General features: G+C 35.3%; 1 protein-coding gene across 25 annotated transcripts in view; it reads left to right on the top strand.

Annotated features, from left to right (window-relative positions):
* Positions 1 to 18068, top strand: part of ZNF438 (zinc finger protein 438) — a 186920-nt gene that overhangs the window by 106603 nt on the left and 62249 nt on the right. For 14 of the 25 annotated variants that reach the window (XM_054660929.2, XM_063781539.1, XM_003951616.6 and 11 more), the window contains one exon: positions 15899 to 15981. The exons of 2 other annotated variants lie outside the window; for them this stretch is intronic. The gene's annotated coding sequence lies outside the window, so the exon portion shown is untranslated. Of the gene's footprint in view, positions 1 to 1505; positions 1632 to 2607; positions 2777 to 14410; positions 14560 to 15898; positions 15982 to 18068 lie in introns of those variants that run through there. 9 more of the 25 variants (XM_063781541.1, XM_063781543.1, XM_063781542.1 and 6 more) reach the window with 5 other exon arrangements.

The raw sequence follows: 18068 nt of genomic DNA, 5'->3' as shown, positions 1-18068 counted from the left end.
CAAAACAAAGAAATTAACATTTATATACTAATATTAACTAAACTACAGCTTTTATTTTGATTTTTCCAGTTTTTCTACTGATACTTTCTTTTCATTGCAGGATCTAACCCAGGATACCACATTGCATTCAATAGCCATATCTCTTAACCAATTTAAGGCAGTTTCTTGATCTTTTCTTGTCTTTCAGGGATTTGATACTTTTGAAGAATAGTGGTCAAGTCTTTTGTAGAAAGGATATCAATTTGAGTTTGGTGTTTTCTCATTATTATATCACATCATGTCAGGCAGTAAATGTTATCAATATTGAAACCCACCCAATTATCCCATAGATAGTTTTTTGGATAAACAGAAATTGACCATTCTGGTCTTAAAGCTGGAAACTTATATTTATTTTATCTGAGTTCCTTTCTCAGGAAATGACCTTCAGGCGTCTCAAAATAAGTATCAAAGAACTGAATCTCACCAGATCACCACATCCAAACAAAGAAATGCCACACACCTCATTCATCATGATTGCCTCCTTGCCTCTCCAGAGTTCCTATTTTCTCACACATTGTTACATTTCTTCCCTGGTATGTAAGCCCCTAGTTTTAGTCAGTCAGGGAGATGGATTTTAGACTGAGCTCCCATCTCCTCGGCTACAGCACCTGATTAAAGCCTTCTTCCTTGGCAACACTCATCGTCTCAGTCATTAGCTTTCTGTGCAGTGCAACAGTAGGACCTAGATCAAACCTCTGGTGTTTCAGTAACAATATGACTTGTTACTGGTCATGTTAACCTTGATCAGTTGGTTAAGATGGTATCTGCAAGATTTTTCCACAGTAAAGTTACTACAGAAATGTAATTTTTAAAAGATAATTTACATAGCAACATACTACAAATAACTTTTGTAGAAATTTAACAAGTTATGTCTAAGTCCTTTATTGAGAAGTTACAAACTTTTATTGAAAGACATTAATGGATTAGAAGATTTAATGTTGCAAAGATGTTAATTCTCTCTCATTGCACATAGAATCAAATCCGTAACAGATTTTGAGATTGTATGATTACTATTAATATTATTATTTGGATGATACTTGACATTGTAATTCTGAACTTAAATGGAAGAGCAATCATCCCAAAATCACATACAGATTCCTAAAGAAGGTGTTTTTCCTCCTATCAAGGAAGTGCTTTTGCTGCCTTTATATAATGACAATATAAAACCATAGTAGTTAAGCCAGCATATGGTATGAGGATATATAAATTGGCAGATGAAAATAATAGAAAATTTACAAACAGATCCACCTATATGTGGAAGCATGATTCATGACAAAACAGGTGTTGAAGATCATTGGGGGAAAGGGTGCGCGTACAGCTTTCAGTATATGGTGCTGAGGCAATAGAGTGTCCATATGAAAAAGATGGAAAGTGGATTCTTACCTCATCATACACAAAATGGGAAAAGTTAAAATGTTATGTTAGTAATTATAGTTTAATTATAAAATCTAAAATTATGCATTTAGAAGCAGAGCTCGGGAAAGAAATTGAAGAAAATGAAACTGTCAAATGAAAACAACATTGGAAGGAGTACAAGAGAAAAAGATGATACAGGAAAAACAGTGAGGTCATGGAAATTAGACATGAGAGAGGTGAGCAAAGTCAAATATACATTTAAAAGAGTGACATAACACCTGAGCTTTAAAATGTCAGTGTTTACAATATGACAGAAACACTGCATCACCTATTAACTTTGCTCATCCTGCTGAGTTACATGCCAGAAATCATAATGTGATCTACAGATTATTTAATAATGTTTCTACTGACAATTCAATTACGCCATCATTTGTAGAAAGCAAAGGACTGGAAATCACTTAACTTGGAGGGGGATGTGCTATCACTTTCTCAGTTTGGAAAAATTTATCAAAAAGGCTTAACTAAGACTTATCAAATGAGTGTTACACTTACTGTTCTTTTACTTAGGGGCACCCTGTTTAACCTAACATACTTAGAAAGGGTTGTTTAAAATATTATTAATTCCATTGTGTACTTGGCAATGTACAATTTTTAGACAATGGTTTTTCTTTTTCTTTTTTTTTTTTTTTTGAGACAAAGTTTCTCTCTTGTTGCCCAGGCTGGAGTGCAGTGGCACAATCTTGGCACACTGCAACTTCCACCTCTCTGGTTAAAGTGATCCTCCTGCCTCAGACTCCCAAGTAGCTAGGATTATAGGCATCCTCCACCATTCCCAGCTAATTTTTTGTATTTTTACTAGAGAAGGGGTTTCACCATGTTGTCCAGGCTGGTCCCAAACTCCTGACCTCAGGTGATCTGCCCGCCTCAGCCTCCCAAAGTGCTGGGATTACAGGCGTGAGCCACCGCTTCTGGCTGACAATGGTTTTTCTTAATTTATACCTCAAATATATTTTTATCAAAACCTTGAAGCTATAAATGTAGATCACTCAATTTAGGGAAAATAGTTGCCATTTAATCTAATTGACAAAGCTGGTATTTATTTTCAAACTTATCTTTTAAATCAGACATCCTTCTGTCAGTAAAAGTCCCACTTGATTTTTCATCTCAAATAAATATGTTAATATATGCCTCCATGACAACCATCACATGGCTGAATTCTAATTCTAATATAGATTAAGTAGATAAGGCACAGAGCCTTACCATGTGTTGCCTGGATACAATAAGGTACTGCTGCCTTCAGTGTTTCTTTGCTTTGCGCTCACTGAAATCTCCAGAGAGATACGTCTTTAACACTAATAAGAGTATAGAAGAGGTAATCCCTGTAAGTAAAATGTCCTCACTGTGTATTGTGGAACTGCTTCATTCTACAATACACTCAATTTATCATATAATAATATGGGCCAAGTACTCCATTTCTTAATAAAATCTGTATGAGACATGGAAAGAACAAGGCCTTACTATAGTGCTTTGATTAAAGGAGGTTTCATAGATAGCATTGTTATAATTTTTCCCCGTTTTTGGAACCCTGGAGGTTTTTACATCCCAGGAGGTATGCATTTCTTTTGTGAAGTGAGAAGAGAGGCCGCATGATGTCTTAGCTGCCAGTACACTCTCAGAAAGATCGGTATTGGGAAAAATGAGAGTTGAGGACCTGGAAATAGATTGCCTTAAAACTATCTAGGCCTACATATCTCTTAAGCATTAGAGCAGCCTCAGATGTTCCTCAGTTTTAAGACCATGGGTGTAGATGACAGGCCAAGTAGATCCATCATACGCATAATCGTAGACCCAACAAAAAGTCCAAACTTAATGAAAGAAAACCAGTGTTTACAGCATAAACTTTTCTGAAATAAGTGACAACTTGAATCTAAACATTGAAAGGACACTGTGTGCCTGGGTCTGGTAAAGTTGCTGGACCTCAGAGATAAAATTTTGGGAGGGAGCCAGAAAAATAGGTCAAGATATTTATAAAGGAGAAAATTATGTTGGCCTCAGATTTCATTCAGTGCAAGAAAATAGGCCATACTTAAAAGACTTTTAAGAAAAGGATAGGTAACTTACAGGTTTTTATATCTGTCCAAATAGTCCTTCAACTATAAGTCAATAGGCAAATAGCTTTAAATTTAAAATAATATAAAAATGATTTATTTGAGCCTTTATTGAGGCAACACTGGAGGACACATCTTTTTTACTTGACGTTGAAAGGTAAAGATGTACTTGAACCTGCTAATCAACCACATAAATACACTTGTTTGCATACAGGTTCAACTTCTTTAGCACAAAGATAAAGCAATAAGTTATCATGATACCCATCTCCAAAGGTTAGTTCATTGATGAAGTAAATAGGATCTTGGGCATGGTGTTTGCTTGATACCATGAATGCTGTTACCAAAAATCTTCCCAAGAAACATTAACTTTGCCTCTTTCTAGGTAAAACAAATTAAATCTGTAAAAGATCTTATATGCTTGAGTTAGAAAAACCCTGAATATATTTGGGTTGGTGACAAAAGTGAAATATAACACCCCTGCCACTTTGAACAAAACTACATAGATTGTGAACTGTAGTAAAATATGTCATATAATCCTTTTTGAGAAGCCATCTGAGAAAGAGTATTATGTTTTTCTTCAGTGGTAAAGAGTTGCAGTATCTAAACTAAGTTTTCTACTGGCTACACTCTGCTATTTCTATTCTTGACCTCTATGGTTGACAGCAGCAGATGAGAAAAATGAAGTTTGTAATAAGTTTGTCTGTAAGAGAGCTGCAGTGCTCTTTATAACTGATCCTGCAGCCAGGTTGCAGGATACCCAGGTCATGATTTGGGTTCTTTAGTTCGATTGCCCAGAGGATACCAACTCATATTCCCAGGGAGATCAAACTGCCAAGTAAAATGAGGATGGTGAAGCTGTATTAATTTTACTTCTCTCAGAAGAAGAAAAGGATGGTGTAGCTACCTCTCAAGAAGAGAATACCTATGAAAGAAGGAAAAATTAATCCAGAAAAACTTAGGGACATCCAGAAAATACCAGAGCCCTTTTTAGCCCAAGATCAACCATTAAAAGGAAGACCTCAAAGGTATTTCATTTCCTATGTACATTAGTGTATCTGATAAGTATTTGATTTGAACAAGTTACCTCTACCTGAATATGCTGTGTCTCTTTGTCTTGCTGTGACACTTTGGATAAGGTCTCTGCAGAAAATATAGAAACAACTGACCAAAGAGTTGTTAATGAGAATACAGCTCTTATCTCTCACCAATGACAACATGGAAGAATTTAGAGCCTATTTCAGTAACAATATGTTGTTCATCCTTCAGTCAGATGGAAAGAGACCAGAAGCAGGAGAGAGAAAGTACATGCGGGCCAATGATGTTAGTAATGAAGAAGGAGAGGAAGAGAAAGAAAGAGACAGATGAGATGGAAAATGGAAAAGAAAGTGTTGAAAACAGAGGAGCCTCAAACTCAGTCTGCCCCTAATACTGATGAGGCACAGAAAACCAAGGACATTTCTATAAAGTTCATGAACACAGATGAGGAGGCTGAAGGTGGCCCAGATGCTGATTTCTTTAGGGAGAAATAGTACTGTATGCTTGGGTTGGTTGGATCTTGAAGAGAATTCATTGTAAAATAAAAATTTGTCAGCCGGGCGCGGTGGCTCACGCCTTTAAAAACAATACAAAAATTAGCCGGGCATGGTGGCATGCGTCTATAGTACTAGGTACTCCAGAGGCTGAGGCAGGAGAATCGCTTGAACCTGGGAGACAGAGGTTGTGGTGACCCGAGATCTTGCCACTGCACTCCAGCCTGAGCAACAAAGAGAGACTCTGTCTCTAAATAAATAAATAAATATAAAATAAAAAATTGTCTAAATCCAGTGACAAGAAAAAAGTGACCAAAATCACACGCAAAAGAAACGAGAAATTTTAAGTGAATAAGAACATAATTCTTACTGACAAAGGGAAGTAGGTTCGGCGCTGGCCACCGATGCAGAAGTGCATCTTAAAGGATGCTAAGGAAGAGGATTGTAGTGGTATAAACCTTGAAAAATCAAAAGAAAGGCTTCAGGAAGTGGAAAAGTTTGACAAAGAAGAGTAGAGGAAAAAAGTTAAGACAAAGCATATGGAGAAAATACTTTAAAGGGGAAGCAAAAAGAGAAGCCAGCAAGGCCAAAGATGAAGGGAATGTCTTTTAGGATCTCAGTGGTAATAATGGGAAATTCGATTAATTCACTCTTAGATCCTCGTACATACAGAGGTCTGAAGAATCAGATAGCGAAGATACGGAAAATAAAATTAGTAGTTCAGGAAAACCCACAGAAGGAAGAAAAGGAGCCACAGTAAAGTGGACAATGTGAAACTACTATTATAACAAGTTGCAAATGAAAGAAGGCCAAGTAGGAATCCTCAGTCTCTGGATACAGTTCTGTCTCTAGCAGAAGACAAAGAGCTTAAATTTTATCTAAGAGCTTAAACTATATCTGCTCAAAATCAAAGCTAAATACTTGCTGCTCTTCTCCTCTCCTTGAAACCTGTGCTCATGACTGCGTGGGTCAGATGTCAAAAAAGCTTTGGAGTAGTTAGGTAGCAAAAGTTCCATACCTAAAAGATTGGTGCAACTGCAGACTGAGGTAATGGTATGTCTGACACCTTTCTTCCCCATCAGATAATCTACTTAAAATGTGTGTGGATTATAAAAATTCCCCAGCCTGATTTCCAGCATGTATATTGTTAGACTTTAGTCCATTCCTTTATTTTACTGCCAACTTGTAGAATCTCCATTCATTTTTAGAAATTCTTGTCTTGTTTACCATACAGAATATAGTATGTACTAATTAATATTAAACTTTCTCACGATTTTCATGTTTTTAATGTTTCCAAGGAGTGAAAATGCGATGGAGGCACCCTGAGAAATGAGTATTTTTGAATTGAGATGATCATTAATAGAACCTATTTCCTATTTCTAATAAAAGTAGAACATTTAGGAATAAATTCAACAAAAGACATGCAAAATCTATAAGAACAACAAAACTATACTGAGAAAAATTAAAGATAGAAATAAATGAAGAGAGATGCCATATGGTTGGAAAACTCAATTAAATGACATTTCCCTCAAAATTGATCTGTAGATTCAACATAATCCCTAGCATAAATCCATGGGCCTTTTTGTAAAATTAGCAAGCTAATTCTAAAAGTTACATAGAAATGTAAAAGACTGAGAAAATCTGACGAATCTTAAAAACATAGCTGGAAGACTTGAATTTGTACCATAACTATAAAGCTGCAGTAATACAGATAGCATGGTGCTGCCATAAGGATAAACTAATAAATTAATGCAATTGAACAGAGGCCATAGACCCATTTATATAGTCCTTTGATTTCAAACAAATCCAAAGCAACCAAGTAGGGAAAGGAAAGTGTTGCAGTAAATGGTGCTGGGTCAACTAGATATCCACAAGCAAAAATATAAATCTCAATTTCTGTCTTGCATCATGCATATAAATCTATTTGAGATGAATCATACTACTAAATATAAAAAGCTAAAGCCATAAGAATTTAAGAAAACATCAGAGAATATCCTTATGACTTGGGGGTAGGCAAAGATTTCTTAGGATGTAGAAAGCAATCACTGTAAGAGAAAAGCTTTAAAGAATAGACTTCATTGAAAAAACCAAACTTGTGTTTATCAAAAGATACCACTAAGAAAACAAAAAACAAGCCACAGACTGAGAAAAATATTTGCTAAATGTATATTTGTCAAAGGAATATATAGCTAATTTATACAGCTCCATAACAAAAAGCTGAACAACCAGAAACTAAAAAGGAATAGGGAACAAATGATTTGAAAAGACACTTTGTAACACAGACAGTGCACAACGGAAGATATTCAAATGGTTAGTAAGCATGTGATCAGCGTCATTTGTCATCTGGGAAATGCAGATTAAAATGAGAATGAGAAACCCACCATACTGTCTAAAATCAGATAGGATCTAGAGCAACTGGCATTCTTATACATTAGGTATACCACTTGAGGAAAAAGATCTGGCAGTTTCTTATGAAGTTAAATACACTTACCTAATGATTCAGCAGTTCTCCTAGATATTTGCCTAAGAGAAATGAAAATAAAAATCCATCAAAAAGATTCTTATGAGAAGAACATACATAATATATGTGCATAATATAGCTTCATTCATACTAGCCAGAAACTGGAATAGCCCAGGTTCCCATCAGTAAGAGAATGGATAAACAGAGTGTGGTTATTCATAAAATGAAACACTGGCAAATTATCTGTGAGGGGAAAGGATGAGAAAAGTCATTGCTTCTAGGGGATGGGATGGGAACTGACTGGGAAGGATTTTGAAGGAACAAACTTTGGGTAGTGGTAATGATTTGGGTTACAAGGTATATGCATTTGTAAAAAAACTTATGGGATGGTACACTTAAGATTGGTGCATTTCATTTTATATAAATTTTGCCTCAAGAAATAAAAAAGAGCTTTAAAAATCACAAGGAAGTACTTTTTTATGTCCATTAGATTGGCAAAAATGTTGGAGCATCCTGAACTTATCTTGCCCTGCTAGTGGTTATACAAATTGAATCAACCATATAATACATTTGCATTAACTAATAAGTTGTGCATATATCAACCAAGCAACTCCACTCTGAGGCATAGAAACTCTTGGTAATCTACATAGAGAAATACATAATATGTTCCAGAAAGCTGGGAACAACTCAGATATCCATCAATAAGAGAAGACACAAATTGTGCCACATTCAAACATATCATCATGGATAAGTCTCATGAACAGAATAAAACCAAGAAACTTAAGAATACTTCCAATATGATTCCAACCAATATAACTCCATCCAAAATCTTGCAAAATTAAGCAAGATATTAGGGATACATATGGTAACACTATAAAGGAAAGCAAAAACAACAACAACAAAAAAGGATAGCTGGAGAGAAGGCATGGGAAAAAGGATTGGAATTGGAATGGGAAAGGCCATATAGGGGACTTCAAAGTTATAAGTAATGTATTCTCTAAACTGGCTAGTGGGAAAACAGGTGTTCATTTTACTATTCTTTATAACTTGCACATTTGTTGAAAATACTATTTGGTATGTATTCAGCATTTAATTTCTTGAGAAATTAGAGGTACACTTAAATAATCTTTAAGGATACTTCTTAGCAATAATACGATATGCAAAATATGAGAAGTAGGCTTTCTGCTGTCACTAATTCAGTCATTCAAGTGTTTATCAAATGCCTGTACAGCTTGATATGGATGTGACATTAGTGGCCTTATTTGGAGGCCACAGTTTTGGTGGCTGTATCTTAAAAGCGAATTAGAAGAACTACTGAAATCTAAAATGATTGGGATTTATATTGGTACAGTATAAATCTTCTGAGACTGTTTCTCAGAAGTTCCGCCATTATTGCTTCAAGAAGGGAAAGAAAATTATGGATTTTCACTTATGTGATGGGTAAATGAAACCATCAGAAAAGACAGAAGTAATTTTTTTGGCCTTTGGAATGAATCTCCTTCAACAGAATTCTTTTAAAATAGGATGGGCCAGATAACTGAGAGGGCCCGGCTTTGACCTCTTTCCACTAATGCTGGTTCAGCTGACTTCTCAAAGCACATTTTTATGAGTTGAACTGATTATTGACCCATCAATGAATTTACCTTAAAACCAGGTCATGGAGAATGACTCCCATAATATATTTTCTTGCAACTTCACTGTGATAAAAATTCTCAGGATGCTGTGGCTAATATCTAGATCTTAATGTTATGTTGAATCCTAAACATTTTCAAGATATTTATAGATTTTTTCATCTCTACACTTCCTGAAAAATCTGTGAATATTTTTCATTAAATTAACTTGCCGAGAAAATTAAGGTTGGACACTGTGGCTTCAATATAGTCCTACATTTGTAGCTTTAAATGTTAAGGGCTTACCCCAACCCTTTACTCTTTATAAGTATTCAAACATTCCTTTGGATAACAAATAATAAATTCGTAGTGCTGGATATCCAGCAAGATGACAGTCTGGTTGCTTATATGAAGTACTTAAATATACACAATTGCAATTCCAAAGCCTTATTGCTTCATTTATCACAGGAAGTGCCAGAGTTTTGCAATATTTTGTAAGAAAAGCTACTCGACTTGCATGAATTCTCATAGGAATGACCATGAATATTATGCCAATTTCATCCTAAGTATTGAAGTTAAGGTTCTAAATGACATTTAATAGTATGATTTATTTTCTATCTTAAACTTTATAGGGCACAAAGCAAGATCCTATCCTTTCATATTGCTTTTTTATTTTTAAAGAGCCTGACTGATGATAAAAATGTAAGCTTAAAAACTGTCAAATGATTTATGATATTTCATTTATTTTTCAAAGGATTGGGGTGTCACCAGTAAGCCTATTAGAATTGTAGGTTTAAAGTTCCTTGATTTTAAAAAAGACCAGCTGCATAAACAAGTTTTGAGCTTTGTAATTTAATTCTATGTGATTTTTTTTTAATACTTCAAAGTACCAAAGTAGGCATTTTTTCTTAGGTCATAAATAGTTGTTTATGTCATTATGATTTCAAACTTTCAAGTACATTTTAAGATCTACTTTTTAAAAATATTGATTTTTTTTTATTGTGTTCATTACAACCTCAAGACATTTCTTTCTGTCTACCTAAATCTCCCTTTCTTCATGGGCTGACAGCAGCAAAGGTAGAACATGAAGAAACTGGAGGAAGCCTCCTTTTAAAAAATTGGAATTCTGTAGTCGAGTATATATAATCCAGTGTCTTTGAGAAATGTTGTGAAACCACTTTAAAGCTGTTTTTTAATGACATTTTTAAGTTTGGGATAATTGTAAATTTGCATGCAGTTACAAGAGATAATATATGTTCCATGCACCGCTTACACAATCCCCCCGGTGGTAACATCCAGGATATTAACACTGATGCATTCTAGATCTTATTTAGATTTTCCTAGTTTTTCTCGAACTCATTTGTGTGTGTATTTATTTAGTTCTATCTAATTTTTATCACATGTTGTAGCTTCTTGTATCTACTACAGTCAAGATGAACATTTCCATCACAAAGATTCCATCATGTTGGCCTTTTATAATCACAATCATCTGCCTTCCCACTTCCCACCCCTGTCCCTAACCCCTGGCAACCACTAATCTGCCCCGTTTCCATAATTTTTCCATTTTAAAAATGTTATTTAAATGGATCCTTAGATTTAACTTTTTTGATTTAACTTTTTTTAATTTAACTTTTTCATTCTCTTGAGATTGTCTCGAGATTAATATTATTTCCTTGAGATTCATCCAACTTGTGTTTATTAATAACTTGTTCATTTTGATTACTAAGTGGTATTCCATTAAAATCAATTTTGATTTTTAGTTTATACGCACACATAAAATGTGAAGCAATAATGCAAAATATCAGTTTAAAAGGTGTTTAGGACATTGTTGAAATTAACCTATTAAAATTACATATTTTTTGTCATTTTAGTCATTTGGATTGGATTTGTCTATGGCTTAATATGCTAAGACTGGATGAATCATCACCTGTATACCGAACATATAGTTCCAGTGGGAACATTCTATTCCCTAACTCATTTTAATAAAAACTGTGAGGTTGGAGATACAAGAGAAGTTCCTTGTTCTTATTCCAGCAGATTTGCTATTTAGTTTTTTCTTTCCTTTTACAGCCTGTGATTACCCACGTAATTCTCTTCATATAACCTATTGTTACCTAAGTAATTCTTCTTCCCCTTGTGCCTGTGTTTGCTTTTTCAACTAAATGATTAAGTGTCTTAATTTCTAGGCTGACTAAGATACTTCTTTCCTCCTTCCTCCCTAAATTCACTTACTCTTTCTCTAACCTGAAAGAAAGGGGTAAGATGATGAGTACCAAGAATAAAAGTATTTGGCTTCATCTGGGAGGCCAGAGAAGGCTTCCCTAAGGAGGATACATTTAAGCAAAAATCTGATGGATGAATAAGAGTCAACTAGGAGAAGAGGAGGAAGAAATAGCATTTTAAACAGAGAAAAGAAAGGGCATGGGCAAAGACCCTGTGGTGGGAAGGAGCAAAGCAAGCAGGAAGAATTGGAATCAAGCCAAGTGGAGAATGGGCTGAGAGAACCAAGGGAATATATGGTATGAAATTGGACTGGAGAGGGAGGCAGAGTTCAGACCTTATAGAGCTTTTTAGGTCATATTTAATAAAGATCAGTGCTTATTCTAAGACCAAGGAGAAACAAATAAAAGGTTTTAAGCATGAAGTTGACTTGTCCAGATTTGCAATCTGTAAAGATCCTTTTGGCTGCAGCGTGGATGGTGCTTTGGGGTAAAGGGTGGAAGTGTCTCGACTGGTTACAGGCCATTTTAGTGGGGTACACTGGAGAGGATGGACCTTGGGGTAAAGTTATAGTGGTGCAGTTATAGAAAAGATAACAGATTTAATCCTTAAATCCCAACAGATATGTTGTATTAGAAATGGGAGAGGAAAGAGAACTGTATTAAAAATAACTACTAGATTTCTGATTACAGCATTTAGACAGCGAGGGAATTCCAGCAGCAGATCACATTTTGGGAACATCATGCATTTCAAAGGCAGAACATTTCAGATGGCTTTGAGACACACAAGAGGAAAGGTCAAATAGTAATAATGATAATAGCCAATATTTTTGAGGATTTACAGTTATTACAGCATTTTTTAAGCTGAGGACATGGAAACACAGAAATGTTAAGAGACTTGTCCAATGCCAGACAGTAAGTGGAAGAAACAGGATTTAAATCTACGTAGTTCACCTCCAGAGCCCATGCACCTTATCATTCTGTATGCTGCCTGTGTAGACAGATATGGACCTACAGATATGTAGGTGTGGAGCTCATAGAAGGGGTCTGGACTAGAGATTAAAAGTACAGAACAAAAAAGTTCATTTTTATTTACATCTCTGTGAAATGGATGAGATATCCTAGGGAGAGAATATAGAGTGAGACATGATGTTTACCTTGAGGCTCTTCAGCATTCAGTGGCCAAGGATGACAAGATAGGCAGAAGGAAAGACGAGGGACTTCTGGTTGATATAAAAGAAGAGAAAGAGGATGTTAAGGAGATAATGAACAATGATGGTTTTACTGCTAACATGTCCAGTAAGATGAAGACTGAATGGCGTCTGTGGACAACTTTGACAGAAGGGTCTTGGAGGAGTGGTGTAGTGGGGCTCAAGCACATATGAGGAGTGAATAGGAGATGAGGACATGAAGTCAGAACATTTAGGCAACTCTGTAGAGAAGTTTATTTGAAGCAGGAAGTGTCTAGATAGGCCTGTGAGCTATAGCTGGAGGGAGATGTGGGGCCAAATGGTTTTGTTTTGCTGTTATTTTAAAGGAAGAGACTAGGGTTTGTTTAAAAACCAGTGCAAAAAGATCTGCGTAAGAAGAAGAGGTTGAATATATAAACAAGAGAAGGAATAATATTTTCATGTTGTTGGGAAAATGGGAGAGAATGGGATTAGGCATAGGCAGAGGGTCTGGCATTTGGAAGGAGGAGGGGCACCACTTTGGTGTGTCAAGTCCAGAGTAGGAAAGACTGGAGCCACTTTGGTAGGTTGTATGTGATACCAGGAAGGAGAGTGACTTTCCATCAGATAACTTCTGTTTCCTTTGGAAAATGAAGGTGAAATGATCTAGAGAGAGCATGAAGAGGAGAATAGTACTGAAGGTTTGAGGAGTTAAGGAGAGCAGGTTTAGTGTCAGGCATCAAAGAGGCTGGCTCTTGTGTTTCCAAAAATAATCTGGGCAGTGAGTTTCCTAGTTGACCACAAACATCCTTTTCTGAGCAGTTGCAGAGTTTGAGGAGATGAGAATTTGTAGGACACAGAGACTTAGGCTGTTCTAAATGTGGTTTTTGTATTGTATGTGTCCATTTCTCCTGAGAAGTGAGGTCAGTATTAAAGCTAAGGAGACGGGAGGCATGAGATGTTCTGTGGAAATTTTTAAACACATTTTTTTAAAGCAAACATCTGTAGTGATTTAAATTATTTTATTGAAAGCGTCTTCTGACACATCACATGTTATCTTACATTTTACTTATTTTAGAGAACAGTTTATTCACCAGCAAGGCTCTTCAACTGGCTTTTTAAAGACAGGGCCCCTATCTCACTAAGCAAGCTGCTGAGTGTATGTCCCACAGGTATTCACTAAATAAATGGTGAGAAAAGCGCTAGATATTGCAACTCTGCTGGTACTGTGGCTACATTTTATTTGGCCAAGGGATTTTTTTGCTTTATATTTTTCTGTAAACCTTACTAAATAGATGTTCTCATTTGAAATTATAATGATCTCCATTTTTTTAATGTGCCAAGAGAGTGATTTTCCCTTACCCAATTAAAAGTTTGATTCATTTAATGTAACTGAGAAGTGTGAATCATAAACGAAACATTATATGTATTTATTTTTCATATGTTTTAAGTTATGAAAATGTATTTGCTTGAACTACCATATTCTAAGATTTTGATACATTTTGTAGTGACTCTTCTGGATGTTTTCTATTCCAGAAAATATGAAATTTTAGTTTCGATTTTTCATAAAAAGATATATTGAATATGATAGCTTTAATTTTAACTCTATTAATTTAGATTGGCCTAGGAACCACAGAATGCTTACACAAAAATTCTAAGGAACATACTAAGAAATAGTTTATTTTTACCATAGGTAAAAAGATGATGAGTTTCTTTAAATATAGGTGGCCTTTTTTTTTTTTTTGGCCAATATACAAATAAAGATTCGTCTAAAGCAGTGGTTTTTTAAAGGGGTGCTATATCAATACTAACGTATAAAGTTGCTTTCTGCCCCTTTGCAAGATTGTGTCTCCGTTCTTCATGCTACCATGCCCCTGCTGAGACTCTCTTCATACTGACCAGATTGTTTTCTGCTTCAGTCAGGTTTTGAAGTGTTCGCATTTTTTTTCTACTGTATCTTTGCCTCCTTGTCCATCTATGGCTATAGGAAGCTCATCCTGGGAGTGGAGGAACAGATGTTCTGTCATTGCCACATTCTTCTGGACACAGACTGGAGGACTATAGGAATGTAAGCATTTGCTGAAACATAGTACTCTTTTCTGTTTCTAAGCACCTATTCGTTATTGCTGTCATCGACCCTTATGTTCTCCATCTTTCCCAGGGTTCCTTGCTTCCTTCAATCTATGATCACTTTAAGTATGGTCTTTCCTCTTCCCTTCACCTATAGTCTCAGGTGAATCCTCTTCCCCCTTTACCAAGTACACAAGGTAATTGTACTCTAACACCCTAGGAAAACCTGAAGTCTTTGTGCAGCCAGCCTGTCCTGGACAAGGGCAGAGAGCTTCAGGAGCTTGCTTTTCAAGAAGTGCCCAGTTGAACCTAGGGAGCTTCAGTCCTCAAGAACAAATGTGAAAGAAGATCTAGCTAGACAAACTGTGAAAAGAATGTATTTACCTGCCATGACCTTTACGTTGGTTATGAGGATAGCTCAGAAGTCTCTTTGCATCACTCTATGTACCCTACTTGTGTGGATATTTTGTGATATGGTCTTCAAAACTGGAACAAGGCATGGCATACCAGCTTGAAAGAATATTTTTAGATTCAGGCTCCATGGTGGTTACCATATGACTGCTTAAGGCACAGCTGCTTCTAAAACACCTTTGCCATACTTAACTTTTTCTGATTTAATTAGATCATATAGTTAGTGTCATTAATTTGGGATGGAAGCATCCTTCTGTCATGACTACTGTCCCTCACAAGTTTGAAAATGATTCACCATGCAGTATTAAAAAGTAAAATGCTTTTATTACTTTCATCAAGAAGCCATATGATACAAAGGTTCAGGATAAAGATGAAAAAGTGAGTAGGAAAAGAAAATTAAAGTTAAAAAGTTATTTCCTGAGATTTATTATTTCTGGCACTATTTTTGGATTATGGGTTCTATATTTTAGAAGGTAAAATCTCAGTCGAGAATCAGGAGTTCTGTGTTTTATTCAGTTAGGAAGTTTTGATGTATTTGGAAAGTCATGTAATTTTCCTATTGTCCAAGTAAAAATGGCCATGATTCCATAGTAGAAGCTTATGGAGAATATGTGTGAAGGTGCTGAATGATGATTGCATAATAATCAGAAACAAAAGTTAAGCATTTCTTTGGTTTTGTAACTTCATATAATTCAAGAGATAGTATTTAAGTCATATTCATGTATATATTTTAAAAAATCATAGTACTTTACTAAAGTGGTAAACTTTCATATTACACAGTTTGATAAGGCAAATATCTTTATGACTTTTGTGTAAGATCCTAAATACTGTTATTTTTTCAAAAAATATAGATGCGGCCTTAATGATATGCTAATAATACTGTTTTGTAGTTTTAAAAGTTTGTAAATCCAGTTTTCTTTTTTTAGGTATGTTGAAGAAAGTACGCACATCTTATCTTCTGAACATTTTGATGGAATTAACCACAAACTTCATGCAAGAACAGTAAAAGGTATTTTGTTAAATAATTTTTGCATATTGATGTAGTGCTCTTAATTTCTAGATTTGCCTCACAAAGGCCTACCTTAAATCAACTGCAAATGGATACTACTTCACAGAGTAGATTTTGTAAGAGAAGTTTCTTAATCATAAAATATATTTCTTCTGTACCAAGTCATATGATATTTCTTTCAGAAAGTGCTTGTACAGACTAAATTTCAGTATTAGCAGTTTGAAATAACATCATTTATTTTCACTGTGCTCTTGTATATATTTTTATTTGCAGCGTACATTGTAGTCATGTATTTAAAACATGCCCATGAGATAGATATGAAATTAATCAGGAAAGATAGGACAGCTGCATTCATTTCCTACCTTGCTCTCCTTGGAGTTCTTCAGAATAGATGTGTTTAAGAGCAAATCCAAAGCGAGCACCTTACTGTGCATACCTCCTACCATTAGGATGATATTAAATGGCATGGTGAGCCCTTAAAAAGGTAAGCACCCTCTTGAAAACACCAGAATAGCTTGAGCTCCATTCCCAGATCCAACATTATAAGCCACATAGACCTAACAGACATCTGTAGAATACTCCACTTAAAGAACAGAACACACATTCAAGTGCATATGGAACACTCTTCAGGATAGATTATTAGGACATAAAATTAGCCTCAATACATGTAAAAAGGATTGAAATGATACTAAAGTATGTTCTCTGACCACTGTAGAATACAATTAGGAATAAGTAACAAAAGGAAATTTGGGAAATGCACAAATATGTAGAAATTAAATGATATACTCCTAATTTGGGAAATGCACAGATATGTGGAAATTAAATAATATACTTCTAAATAATCAGAGTCAAAGAGGAAATCACAAGGGAAATTAGAAAATATCTTGAGATAAATTAACCTAAAGCACTACATACCAAAATTTATGGTCTGCAACTTTAAAAAGCATTGTTTAGAGAGAAATTTATAGCTATAAATCCTTACTGTTTTCAAAAAAAGAAAGATCTCAAATTGATAACCCAACTTTTCACCTTAAGAACCTAGAGAAAGAAGAGCAAACTAAACCTAAACAAGCAGAAGGAAGAAAATAATAAAGATGAAAGTGCAAATGAATGAAATAAAGAATAAAAACAATAGAGAAAATCAATAAAAGCAAAAGTTGGTTCTTTGAAAGATCAGCAAAATTAATGAACCTTTGGCTAGACTAACCAGGATAAAAGAATAATCAACAAAGAAAGAGGGGATATCACTACTGACTCTACAGAAATTTAAAAAAGGTAATTATATGTCAAAATATTTGGTGACTTAGATGAAATGGATAAATTCCTAAAAAACAAAAACTACCAAAACGGAGTCAAGAAGACAGAGAAAATATGAACCTATAACAAGTGATTGAATTATAATTTTAAAAATTTCCCCCTTCACACACACAAAACCCAGGCCCATATGTCCTCACTGTGAATTCTACCAAAAATTTAGAAAAGAACTAATACCAATCCTTTACAAACTTCTCCAAAAAATACAAGAGGAGAGAATACTTCCTGACTGATTCTGTGAGGCCAGTGTATTACCATGATAAAAATGGACAAGACAACAACAACACAAGAAATCTATAGACCAGTATCTTTGGTCTATAGTTCTGATGTAAAAATTCTTGGCCAGGTGTGGTGGCTCACGGCTGTAATCCCAGCACTTTGGGAGGCTAAGGCAGGTGGGTCACCTGAGTTCAGGAGTTTGAGGCCAGCCTAGCCACCATGGTGAAACCGCGTCTCTACTAAAAATACAAAAATTAGCTGGGCGTGGTGGCGAATGCCTGTGATCCCAGCTACTCTGGAGGCTGAGGCAGGTGAATAACTTGAACCCAGGAGACGGAGGTTGCAGTGAGCCAAAATTACACCATTGCACTCCAGCCTGGGCGACAAGAGCAAGACTGTGTCTTAAACTAACAAAGAAAAATTCTCAACAAAATACTGGAAAATTAAATCTAGTGACATATGAAAAGCATAGAAACCAAGACCAAATGGGATATATGTAAGGAATGCAAGATTGGTTTGACATATGAAAAATCAGTGTTGACACCACATTAATA

The sequence above is a fragment of the Pan troglodytes genome, chromosome 8 (assembly GCF_028858775.2).
Source record: "Pan troglodytes isolate AG18354 chromosome 8, NHGRI_mPanTro3-v2.0_pri, whole genome shotgun sequence".
Lineage (NCBI taxonomy): Eukaryota > Metazoa > Chordata > Mammalia > Primates > Hominidae > Pan > Pan troglodytes.
Note: the sequence above shows the minus strand (reverse complement) of the source record. Positions and strands in the feature narration are given on the sequence as shown.